General features: G+C 51.2%; 1 protein-coding gene across 1 annotated transcript in view; it reads right to left on the bottom strand.

Moving 5' to 3' along the window:
• Positions 1–12,120, bottom strand: part of RUBCN (rubicon autophagy regulator) — a 102,451-nt gene that overhangs the window by 74,669 nt on the left and 15,662 nt on the right. The window lies entirely within an intron of this gene.

Here is a 12,120-nt window from a genome sequence, read left to right as displayed (position 1 = left end):
TCTTTCTATCTTTCTTTCTTTCTTTCCCTCCCTCTTTCCTTCCTTCCTTCTTTCTCTTTCCCTCCCTCCCTCTTTCCCTCCTTCTTTCCCCTTCCTTCCTTCCTTCCTTCCTTCCTTCCTTCCTTCCTTCCTTCCTTCCTTCCTTCCTTCCTTCCTTCCTTCCTTCCCAGAGTGAGCTGCCTATCAGTAGCTTCAGGTAGACAGCATGGAGGTGAGCATCAGGCCTCCTGAGAATTCCAAGCTGCATTCCAACATGGGCTTTTTGGGAGTGACACCAGCATCTCAACGGAAGGATCTTGAATTCAGGGTGGGGTATTGGGAGAAGGTGGAGAAGGCGGCAACGGGCTGGGCTCCAAACCTGCGACGGGCTCTTCTAGTATAATGCTGATTTCCCTGTGCCCTCCTGAGGACAGGCAGCAAAGCAGAAAAGGAGAGAGAGTTAAAAGAAGGAAAGGAAAACAGGGAGGGGTAAGATACTTACCGGGGCAGAAGCCGGGCTTGCCCATCTCCGGGACCGCCACCCTTTTAACCCTTAGAAGACTCCAGGAAGGCCCAACCCATTGGCCATATTGTGAAAGGCACCTAACGTGGAGAATCCTAATCGCAGCTCCACCCATTTCCTACACAAAAGGGGTGGGATTCTAGCAGGAGCTCCTTTGCATATCAGGCCAAACACCCCTGACGGAGCCGATCCTCCAAGAGCTTATCAAAAAGAGCCTGGTAAGCAACGTTCCCTCTGAGCTGCGGAGTCCTGTGTGCAAAAATTCTCACCGTTTTCGCGCACGGCTCACCTCGCAGTCACAATCCTGTTCCCTCCGCAGCGTCTGGTCGGATTTCCCACCATCTGCGCCGGAGCTACAGGAAGTGCCGCAGCTTTTGCGTAGCAAACGTAAACTGCTAAAACCCAGTTTACATTTGCTACCCAAAAGCCGCGGCACTTCCTGTAATTCCGGCGCAGATGGTGGGAAATCTGACAGATGCTGCGGAGGGAATAGGATTGTGACTGAAAGGTGAGCTGTGTGCGAAAACGGTCTCTGCCTCATAAGGTACTGGCATTAAAGTTCTGAGCTACTGCATAAATTAGCTTGCTCCGTGGCCCTTTTCCCAGAGCGAGGACAAAAATGTGAGAGCTGGGGTCTAGAACACTGCGAGCTAGCTCACACTAGCTCAGCTTAGAGGCCACACAGCTTGTAAGCTCTTGGAGGATTGGCTACATCGGGGTGTGTGGCCTAACATGCAAAAGAGCCCCTGTTAGAATTCCACCCCTGCCTCTGTTCATGCAGAATATGCCAACCATAACGCGAGGGAGGTAATGAAATGGGGGCACAGATGAGAAAGGAGGCCCTCTCGGGCACCGCACCAAAGTCCTGGAACTCTGTCCCCTTCTGTTGCCATCTTCCGCCAGCCAATGAAGACCTTTTTGGTTTCAATTAGGGCTGCCAATCCCCAGGTGGGGGCGGGGGATCCCCCAGTTTGGAAGGCCCCACCCCCCGCTTTAGGGTCATCAGAAAGCAGGGGGAAGAGAGGGAAATTCCTGCTGGGCACTCCATGATTCCCTAGGGAGATATATAGCCTCTAACTCACTGTGGGTGCTAAACGTGGGGGTTAGTCGGTGCTCGTGAGCTTAACGTTCGCTGCAAGAGGACGTAGCGATGGCTGCAGACATGGACGGATTTAAAAGGGGACGGGGACAGATCCGTGGAGGTCCGTCAGCGGCAACTAGCCATGCCAACTAAAGGGAACCTCCATTTTCAGAAGCAGTAAACAGGAGGGGAAGGCCTTAGCCTCTATGCTGGAGCTGGCTGGCCCCTGTGAGAGACAGGATGCTGGGCTAGAGGGACCCTCACTGGTCTGACCCAGCAAGGCTCTTCTGCTGTTCTTATGAAGGCCTCAGCCTCTCGGCCCTGTTGTTGGCCTCCAGAGGAACGGGTTGGCCACTGTGTGAGGCAGGATGCTAGACTAAATGGACCCTCCCAGGTCTGATCCAGCAGGGCTCTTCTGATGTTCTTATGAAGGCCTCTGCCCCTCTGCCCTATTGTTGGCCCTCCAGAGGAACTGGTTGGCCTCTGTGTGAGACAGGAGGCTGGACTGGATGGACCCTCACTGGTCTGACCCAGTAGGGCTCTTCTAATGTTCTTATGTAGGCCTCAGCCTCTCTGCTCTGTCGTTGGCCTTCCAGAGGAACTGGCTGGCCCCTGTGTGAGACAGGAGGCTGGACTAGAGGGACCCTCACTGGTCTGACCCAGCTGGGCTCTACTTACTTTCTTATGAAGGCCTCAGCCTCTCTGCCCTGTTATTGGCCTTCCATAGAAATTGGATGGCCTCTGTGTGAGGCAGGATGCTGGACTAGATGGACCCTCCCTGGTCTGATCCAGCAGGGCTTTTCTGATGCCCTCATGAAGGCCTCGGCCTCCATGCCTTGCTGTTGGCCCTCCAGAGGAACCGGCTGGCCACTGTGTGAGACAGGATGCTGGACTAGAGGGACCCTCCCTGGTCTGACCCAGCACAGCTCTTCCGATGTCCTTATGTCAACCATCACAGCAGCCCAAGGTCCTCCTCCGCCTTACCGAGAGCTTTCCCGGAGGCCACGTTGGTATCCGAGTGGGAGCGGACGTGGCTCCTCTTGTGCATCCGGTGGGGGGTCAACGTCTGTCCTTCTGAGAAGCTGGATCTCCGCAAGAGGCTTGCCCCCGGCTGCTTCCCCCGCTCGCCCCCTGCTCCCCCAGGGACGAGACCGACTCCGGCTTCTGAGAGCTGCTGGAAGAGAAGAGGTTGGACGTGCTGCTCTCGGTGCTGTTGGTTGTCGGCCGCGCTGGACTCGCTGGGCTTCGACAGGCCCGGTTCTGCCGGCCCCAAATTCCCGATGGCCAAGTACTCCGGCCCGTCCGTGTCTTCCTGGCTGCCCGCCCAGGGGTCGTCGTTCTGGTTGGCGGAGACGGCAGGGGGAAAGAGTCCCACGGGGGAGAGACGGTAAAGTGCGGAAGGGCAGCGGCAGCAGCAGGGTGGCGGGGGACCTCCCCTCCGGATACCAGTGGGATGAGGCACACGGGGCATTTTCCTGAGGCTGGCTGGAACCGATGCAGGCCGAAGTCATGATGCCTGACGGCCTCCTGTCTGGGAAGAGGAAGAAGAAGAAGAAGATGAAGATATTGGATTTATATCCCGCCCTCCACTCCGAAGAGTCTCAGAGCGGCTCACAATCTCCTTTACCTTCCTCCCCCACAACAAACACCCTGTGAGGTGGGTGGGTCTGAGAGGGCTCTCACAGCAGCTGCCCTTTCAAGGACAACCTCTGCCAGAGCTATGGCTGACCCAAGGCCATGCTAGCAGGTGCAAGTGGAGGAGTGGGGAATCAAACCCGGTTCTCCCAGATAAGAGTCCGCACACTTAACCACTACACCAGACTGGCTCTCCAGGAACAGAAAGGTAAGTCTGGAGCCCTCCAGAGTCATGCAAGAGCACACCTTAATCACTGTAGATTCAAGGGTGTCAAACTTGCGGCTTAGGGGGCCAAATCAGCCCCCCCCCCCCGGAGGGCTCCTATCAGCCCCTCGAGCAACTCTGCTTCTCTCTCTCTCTCTGCTTCTTTCTCTCTCTCTCTCTGCTTCTCTCTCTCTGCTTCTTTCTCTCTCTCTCTGCTTCTCTCTCTCTCTGTTTCTCTCTCTCTCTCTCTCTGCTTCTTTCTCTCTCTCTCTGCTTCTCTCTCTCTCTGTTTCTCTCTCTCTCTCTGCTTCTTTCTCTCTCTCTCTCTGCTTCTTTCTCTCTCTCTCTGCTTCTTTCTCTCACTCTCTGCTTCTTTCTCTCTCTCTCTGCTTCTTTCTCTCTCTCTGCTTCTTTCTCTCTCTGCTTCTTTCTCTCTCTCTCTCTCTCTCTGCTTCTCTCTCTCTCTGCTTCTTTCTCTCTCTTTCCCACTCTCTGCTTCTTTCTCTCTCTCTCTCTGCTTCTTTCTCTCTCTCCCTCTCGCTTCCTTCTGCATCACAGCTTGCTTTGCCAGGCTCGCTCAATCGCACAGGAGCGACAGAGCAAAGCCTCTGTTTTCTCCATTGGCTGAGGCTCCTCCCTTCGGGTGAAAGGGGGCGGGGAGGAGAGCTTGCTTTGCCAGGCTCTCTCAATCCCACAGCAGAGCTACTGAACCAAGCCTCCCTTCCTTCTATTGGCTGAGGCTCTCTCCCGTCCTGGTCCCCAGGGAAAGGAAGGAAAGAGCCAGAGCTTCCCTTGCCCAGTTCCCCGAATGCCATGGGAGAAATGCAAAGAAAGTGCTACAGTTTTAAGGATGTTTTAAGTTTAAAAAAAAAAAATCTTTAATTGCGTTCGTCTGTGTCCTTCATAAACGTTTTCTCTCTGCTACCTGGCGTTACATTTTATAACCCACATGGCCCAGCCCGACAAGCTCTCATTTATGTCAGATCGGGCCCTCATAACAAATGAGTTTGACACCCCTGGCTTCATCGCTGCAGACCGGGAGTGGGGGAGCTTTTTTCTGCCAAGAGCCATACGGATATTTATAACATCATTTGAGGCCATAAAAAATTATCAACTCAAAAAACAGTGCTCCGCCCAGGGAGAATGATGCAGGCCAGCAAAATTAATGCAAATAACTGGTTTTTTGTATTTGTGGGGAGAGCCTAATCTGGCGCACGCACACACCCGCCCGCCGCCCTAGGCAAATGTCAGCAGGACTCAGTAGCATATTGGACCACATCCCCTAATATTAGCATATTTATACAGGGGTGGCCAACGGTAGCTCTCCAGATGTTTTTGCCTACAACTCCCATCAGCCCCAGCCATTGGCCATACTGGCTGGGGCTGATGGGAGTTGTAGGCAAAAAACATCTGGAGAGCTACCGCCGGACACCCCTAGCATATTAGGTCACCCACTCATAAGCATATTAGGCCACACCCTCTGGAATAATCAACTGCAAACTGAACGGTGACAGTAACTTTCCCAGGCCCTGCAGCAATTCAGGCCGGCCAGCCAGGCCCCAGGGAGGCTGCCGCACAGTACATCTGGGCCCTGGGATCCCTGCCTGGCCCTGGGGAGGCTGCTGCACAGCGCGGCTGGGCCCCACGATCCTCGCTGGCCAGCCAGGCCCCACGGAGGCTGCCACATGGCTCGGTTCAGCCCAGCAAACCCTGAGGCCACACCAAGTGACCTCGAGGGCCGTAAATGGCCCTCGAGACGGAAGTTCCCCACCCCTGCTGTAGACCCAGGGTGACACCACTTACGAATAAGCTGTGACTATAAAATGCATCTAGCACAGACCACGCTGCAGTTTCTATGCCTCTGAAGGGCTTGTTCAGGGAGAGGAGCCTTCAATACATGCCAAATATATAATAATAATAATTTTTTTAAATTATACCCCACCCTCCCTGCCAAAGCAGGCTCAGGGCGGCTTACGTGGCATGAAATGCAGACATTACAATAATACAATAATAAAACACACTAATTATTCACTGCCACAGGAGATGGCGGCGGCTACAAGCATAACCAGCTTTAAAAGGGGATTGGATAAAAATATGGAGCAGAGGTCCATCAGTGGCTATTAGCCACAGTGTGTATCTATATATATATGTGTGTGTGTGTGTGTGGGTGGGTGTATACACACGTACACACATATATTGGCCATTGCGTGACACAGAGTGTTGGACTGAAGGGGCCACTGGCCTGATCCAACATGGCTTCTCTTATGATCGTATGTGACAGAATGTTGGACTGGATGGGCCACTGGCCTGATCCAACATGTTTTCTCTTATGATTGTATGTGACAGAGTGTTGGACTGGATGGGCCATTGGCCTGATCCAACATGGCTTCTCTTATGTTCTTATGTGACACAGGGTGTTCGACTGGAGGGGCCACTGGCCTGATCCAACATGGCTTCTCTTATGATCGTATGTGACAGAGTGTTGGACTGAAGGGGCCACTGGCCTGATCCAACATGGCTTCTCTTAAGATCGTATGTGACAGAATGTTGGACTGGATGGGCCATTGGCCTGATCCAACATGTTTTCTCTTATGTTCTTATGTGACACAGAGAGTTGGACTGGATGGCCCATTGGCCTGATTTAACATGGCTTCTCTTATGTGACACAGAGTGATGGACATGATGGGCCATTGGCCTGATCCAACATGGCTTTTTTATGTTCTTATGTGACACAGAGTGTTGGACTGGATGGGCCACTGGCCTGATCCAACATGGCTTCTCTTACGTTTCTTATGTGACACAGAGAGTTGGACTGGATGGCCCATTGGCCTGATTTAACATGGCTTCTCTTATGTGACACAGAGTGATGGACATGATGGGCCATTGGCCTGATCCAACATGGCTTTTTTATGTTCTTATGTGACACAGAGTGTTGGACTGGATGGGCCACTGGCCTGATCCAACATGGCTTCTCTTACGTTCTTATGTGACACAGAGAGTTGGACTGGATGGCCCATTGGCCTGATTTAACATGGCTTCTCTTATGTGACACAGAGTGATGGACATGATGGGCCATTGGCCTGATCCAACATGGCTTCTCTTATGTTCTTATGTGACACAGAGTGTTGGACTGAATGAGCCACTGGCCTGATCCAACATGGCTTCTCTTACATTCTTACATAGCAATTATATATTACTCAGTGAAATGTACCGTTACATTAAAACCATCAGATTTAAAACCAACGAATTAATTCGGTGCTACAATCTCGATATATTCCAAAACGCATGCTTGGATCGAGACCAGAGAACCGGTTCTACACGGGGATGCCATGCCCCAGGCGGCAGCAGCGTTTGACTCATCTCCCCTACCTTGCACGCTGGCAGAGGCGGAGTGAAGACCTGAGAAGGAGCCGAAGTATCGGTGGGTCCACGCACTCTGCGGGAGGGGTGCACACGGATCCAGGGAGTGCCGTGAGGCTCTGGCTCTTGAGGACGGGCATGGACGCCTCGCTCTTCCTTGCAAACTGCAGAGAGGAGAGGGTCACTTGTGAGCCAGAAACACAGATAGAAGCAAAGCCACAAAACCAGGGACAGAAAGCAAGGAGGAGTAACTGGAATTGGTCTCCCTTTGGGGAATAATTCCTGCACCATCTCATGTGCCGTGGAACTGTAAGCCTCTGCCAAGGAATGATCTAACGGTGCAGGGGGGGCCTGGAGCACGCTGTTGAACCTCATCAACTGTGTTGTTTCTTGACTGCACCTGTCATAGAACATAGATTTGGGAGGGACCTCCAGGGTCATCTAGTCCAACCCCCTGCACAATGCAAGAAACTCACAAACGCCTCCCCCTAAATTCACAGGATCTGCATTGCTGTCAGATGGCCATCTAGCCTTTGTTGAAAAACCTCCAAGGAAGGAGAGCCCACCACATCCCGAGGAGGAAGCCTCTTCCACTTAGGAATCGCTCTTACGGTCAGGAATCATAGAATTATAGAGCCGGAAGGGACTTCCAGGGTCATCTAGTCCAACCCCTGAACAATGCAAGAAACCTACAAATACCTACCCCAAATTCACAGGATCTTCATCGTTGTCAGATGGCTATATAGGCTCTGTTGAAGAACCTCCAAGGAAGGAGAGCCCACCACCTCCCGAGGAAGCCTGTTCCACTGAGGAACTGCTCTAATGGTCAGGAATCACAGAATCATAGAGCTGGAACGGACCTCCAGGGTCATCTAGTCCAACCCCCTGCACAATGCAGGAAACTCACAAACACCTCCCCCTAAATTCACAGGATCTTCACTGCTGTCAGATGGCCATCTAGCCTCTGTTGAAAAACCTCCAAGGAAGGAGAGCCCACCACCTCCCAAGGAAGCCTGTTCCACTGAGGAACTGGTCTGACGGTCAGGAAATTCTTCCTAATGTTAAGCCAGAAAGTCTTTTGATTGAATTTCAACCCATTGGTTCTGGTCCTACTTCTGGGGCCACAGAAAACAATTCCACACCATCCTCTATATCAGGGGTGGCCAACGGTAGCTCTCCAGATGTTCTTTGCCTACAACTCCCATCAGCCCCACCCAGCATGGCCATGATGGCTGGGGCTGATGGGAGGTGTAGGCAAAAAACATCTGGAGAGCTACCATTGGCCACCCCTGATATAGATGACAGCCCTTCAAGTACTTGAAGATGGTGATCCTATCACCTCTCAGACTCCTCCTCTCCAGGCTAAACATGCCCAGCTCCTTCAACCTTTCCTTAGAGGACTCGGTCTCCAGACCCCTCACCATCTTCGTCACTCTCCTCTGGACCCGTTCCAGCTTGTCTATATCCTTCTTAAAATGGGGTGCCCAAAACTGAACACAATACTCCAGGTGAGGTCTTACCAGAGCAGAGTAAAGCGATACCATCACATCACGTAATCTAGACACTATACTTCTGTGGACACAGCCCAATACTGCATTGGCCTTTTTAGCCACCGCATCACACTGTTGACTCATGTTCAGCATATGGTCCACTAAGACCCCGAGATCCTTTTCGCACAGTCTACTGCTTAGACAAGTCCCCCATGCACATGACAATGCATCAAAGGAGAAAATCAACTGTGCCCGCTGACCCTTCTATCAGCCTGGCACCATCCCAAACTTTCCCATTTGCCAGGGCTTTTTTTTTTTTGTATCAGGAACTCCTTTATTTTATTTATTTACTTAGCCAATTTATAGTCTGTCCTTTCCCAAAAATGGGCTCAGGGCGGATTACAACATTCTAACAACAGCATAAAACAACAGCTAAAAACCAAATAAAGCACTCCAACTTAACAAATCATAAGAAGGTACAAAAGGTGGCTCAGTTGGGCATATATGATATATACCAGGAGTGGCCAAACTGTGGCTTTTTCACACGTACGGTGTGGCTCTTGAAGCCCCTGCTTCCCCAGCAGCCGGCTTGGAGAAGGCATTTCTCTTTTAAATCCGTTTCGCAAGCCAAGCCAGCTGGCAGCTTAGAGAATGCATTTACAGTTAAAGTTGCTTTCTTTCCACCTCTCTTTCCCTCCATCTGTTTGCCTGCCTGCCTTGCGGCTCTCAGATATCTGACTTTTATGCGGCTCTTCCATTAAGCAAGTTTGGCCACTCCTACAACAGAAGATAACTATAATGTTACAGCGGATAGTGTTACAACCCTTTGCATATTAGGCCACACGCTCCTGATGTAGCCAATCCTCCCGGAGTTTACAGGGCTCTTAGTACAGGGCCTGCTACAATCTCCAGGCGTCTGCACATTCTTCACCAATCAACCCTCCTTCGTTTTATGAAGGATTTTATTTGAATTAGCAAAGACATTTCAGACAGACAGGTCTCTGCTGAAACTGAAGGCAAAGAGCTCACCCAAGCGAGATATACCTTGGAGAGCCAGTTTGGTGTAGTGGTAAAGTGTGCGGACTCTTATCTGGGAGAACCAGGTTTGATTCCCCTCTCCTCCACTTGCACCTGCTGGAATGGCCTTGGGTCAGCCATAGCTCTGGCAGAGGTTGTCCTTGAAAGGGCAGCTTCCGAGAGAGCTCTCTCAGCCCCACCCCCTCACAGGGTGTCTGTTGTGGGGGAGGAAGATAATGGAGATTGTAAGCACTCTGAGAGTCAGAGTGAATGGCAGGGTATAAATCCAATAGAGAGAGCCAGTTTGGTGTAGTGGTTAAGTGTGCGGACTCTTATCTGGGAGAACCGGGTTTGATTCCCCACTCCTCCACTTGCACCTGCTAGCATGGCCTTGGGTCAGCCATAGCTCTGGCAGAGGTTGTCCTTGAAAGGGCAGCTGCTGTGAGAGCCCTCTCCAGCCCCACCCACCTCACAGGGTGTCTGTTGTGGGGGAGGAAGGGAAAGGAGATTGTGAGCCGCTCTGAGACTCTTCGGAGTGGAGGGCGGGATATAAATCAATATCATCTTCTTCTTCTTGGGTCCATCAGTTACATGGTTCAAAAGCCAAAGCGTCAAAATCTACCAATCATTATGATCCCCCCCTCCAGCTAGCTAAGCAACCCCTCTTTGTCCAGTAGTAGACAAAACATTTTAAAGTCTCTGTGAACTGATAGCGCCTGTGACCTTGGAGAGCTAGGAGCCCAGCTCTCAGGGTGGAAAGGCATATAATGCGTTGCAGACATAACAGACGAGGATTGGCAGAGTCTCTGCTTGGCGTGCAGAAGGTCCCAAGTTCAATCCCCAGCATCTCCAGTTAAGGGATCTAGCAATAGGTGATGTGAAAGACCTCAACCTTGGAGAGCAGCTGTCAGTCTGTACTAAGAGGAGGAGGATTGGCTACATAAAAGGGGTGTGGCCTAATATGCAAAGCAGTTCCTGCCACAAAAGAAGCCCCAATTATCCCCATTACTTCCTGGAAGATAGACAATCCCTGTCAGGAGGTGGATAAGTTCTGGTCTTTTTTTGTAGCAGAAACTCCTTTGCATATTAGGCCATACCCCTCTTATGGGGCCAATCCTCAAAGAGCTTACAGGGCTCTTAGTACAGGGCCTACTGTAAGCTCCAGGAGGATTGGCTACATCAGCGGTGTGTGGCCTAAGAAGAAGAAGAACTGCAGATTTATACCTCACCCTTCTCTCTGAATCAGAGACTCCGAGCGGCTTACAATCTCCCATATCTCCTCCCCCCACAACAGACACCCTGTGAAGTGGGTGGGGCTGAGAGGGTTCTCACAGCAGCTGCCCGTTCAAGGACAACCTTTGCCAGAGCTATGGCTGACCCAAGGCCATTCCAGCAGGTGCAAGTGGAGGAGTGGGGAAATCAAACCCGGTTCTCCCAGATAAGAGTCCTCACACTTAACCGCTATAACCTCTGTTATTTAAGTGTACTACTGAATCCGGGTTTGATTTAGCTGTTGCATTTCTTTTATAATCTGCTTTACTCACTATGTATTAAGTTCCTACTTTATGATATCTCATATCTTGTAAAGTAATAAAAAAGAGAAAATAAAAGGGGTGTCCTTTGTTTACTGTGGCCCTTGAGGATAGGCCAAGGAGCAGTCATTTTAAGATAGGGAGCCGAGATTTGAGGCTAACGTCTTGAGAAGATTCTGTAAGAAGAGTACATTTTATACCCTGCTTTTCTCTACTTCAAGGAGTCTCAGAGCGGCTTACAATCTCCTTTCCCTTCCTCTTCCTACAACAGACACCCTGTGAGCAATGTTGCCTCTAAGACAGGGGTGGGGAACCTTTTTTCTGCCGAGGGCCATCTGGATATTTATAACATCATTCGTGGGCCGTAAAGAATTATCAACTTAAAAAACAGTGCTCTGCAGAGGGAGAATGATTCAGGCCAGCAAAATTAATGCAAATAATTGTTTTTCTATTTGAAGTCATGTAGGGAGAGCCTGGCATACACAAACCAGGTTCTGGTTTGTGGCACACACACACCCGGGCCGCCGCCCTAGGCAAATGCATAGGTCCACGGCTTTTTTGTAGAAAAAGCCCAGCAGGAACTCAGTAGCATATTAGACCACATCCCCTAATATTAGCATATTAGGTCACACCCTCATTAGCATATTAGGCCACACCCTCTGGGATAATCAAGTGCAAACTGAACTGGGACAGTAACTTTTTCAGGCCCTGCAGCAATTCTGGCCGGCCAGCCAGGATCCAGGGAGGCTGCCGCACAGTACATCTGGGCCCTGTGATCCCTGCCTGGCCCTGGGGAGGCTGCTGTACAGCGCAGCTGGGCCCCACGATCCTCGCTGGCCAGCCAGGCCCCAAGGAGGCTGCCACATGGCTCGGTTCAGCCCAGCAAACCCTGAGGCCACACCAAGTGACCTCGAGGGCTGCATACGGCCCTTGGGACGGAGGTTCCCCATCCCTGTTATAAAGACAAATCAGTTGTAGGTTATACAGGTAGATAATTCAACACAAAGCAATCACCTTACCAGTCTAACACATTCATTTACCGTTTGAAACAACACCAAATCCTCAAGTTTGCTTCCAGGGGTGGCTAACCTTGCTTAACACAAGAGCCACATAGAATAAACGTCAGATATTTGAGAGAAGGAAGGAAGGAAGGAAGGAAGGAAGGAAGAGAGGGAGGGAGGGAGGGAGGGAGGGAGGGAGGGAGGGAGGAAGGAAGGAAGGAAGGAAGGAAGGAAGGAAGGAAGGAAGGAAGGAAGGAAGGAAGGAAGGAAGGAAGGAAGGAAGGAAGGAAGGAAGGA

Source organism: Heteronotia binoei, chromosome 6 (genome assembly GCF_032191835.1).
Source record: "Heteronotia binoei isolate CCM8104 ecotype False Entrance Well chromosome 6, APGP_CSIRO_Hbin_v1, whole genome shotgun sequence".
Lineage (NCBI taxonomy): Eukaryota > Metazoa > Chordata > Lepidosauria > Squamata > Gekkonidae > Heteronotia > Heteronotia binoei.
The sequence above is the reverse complement of the archived record's forward strand: the minus strand, read 5'-3'. Positions and strand labels throughout refer to the sequence as shown.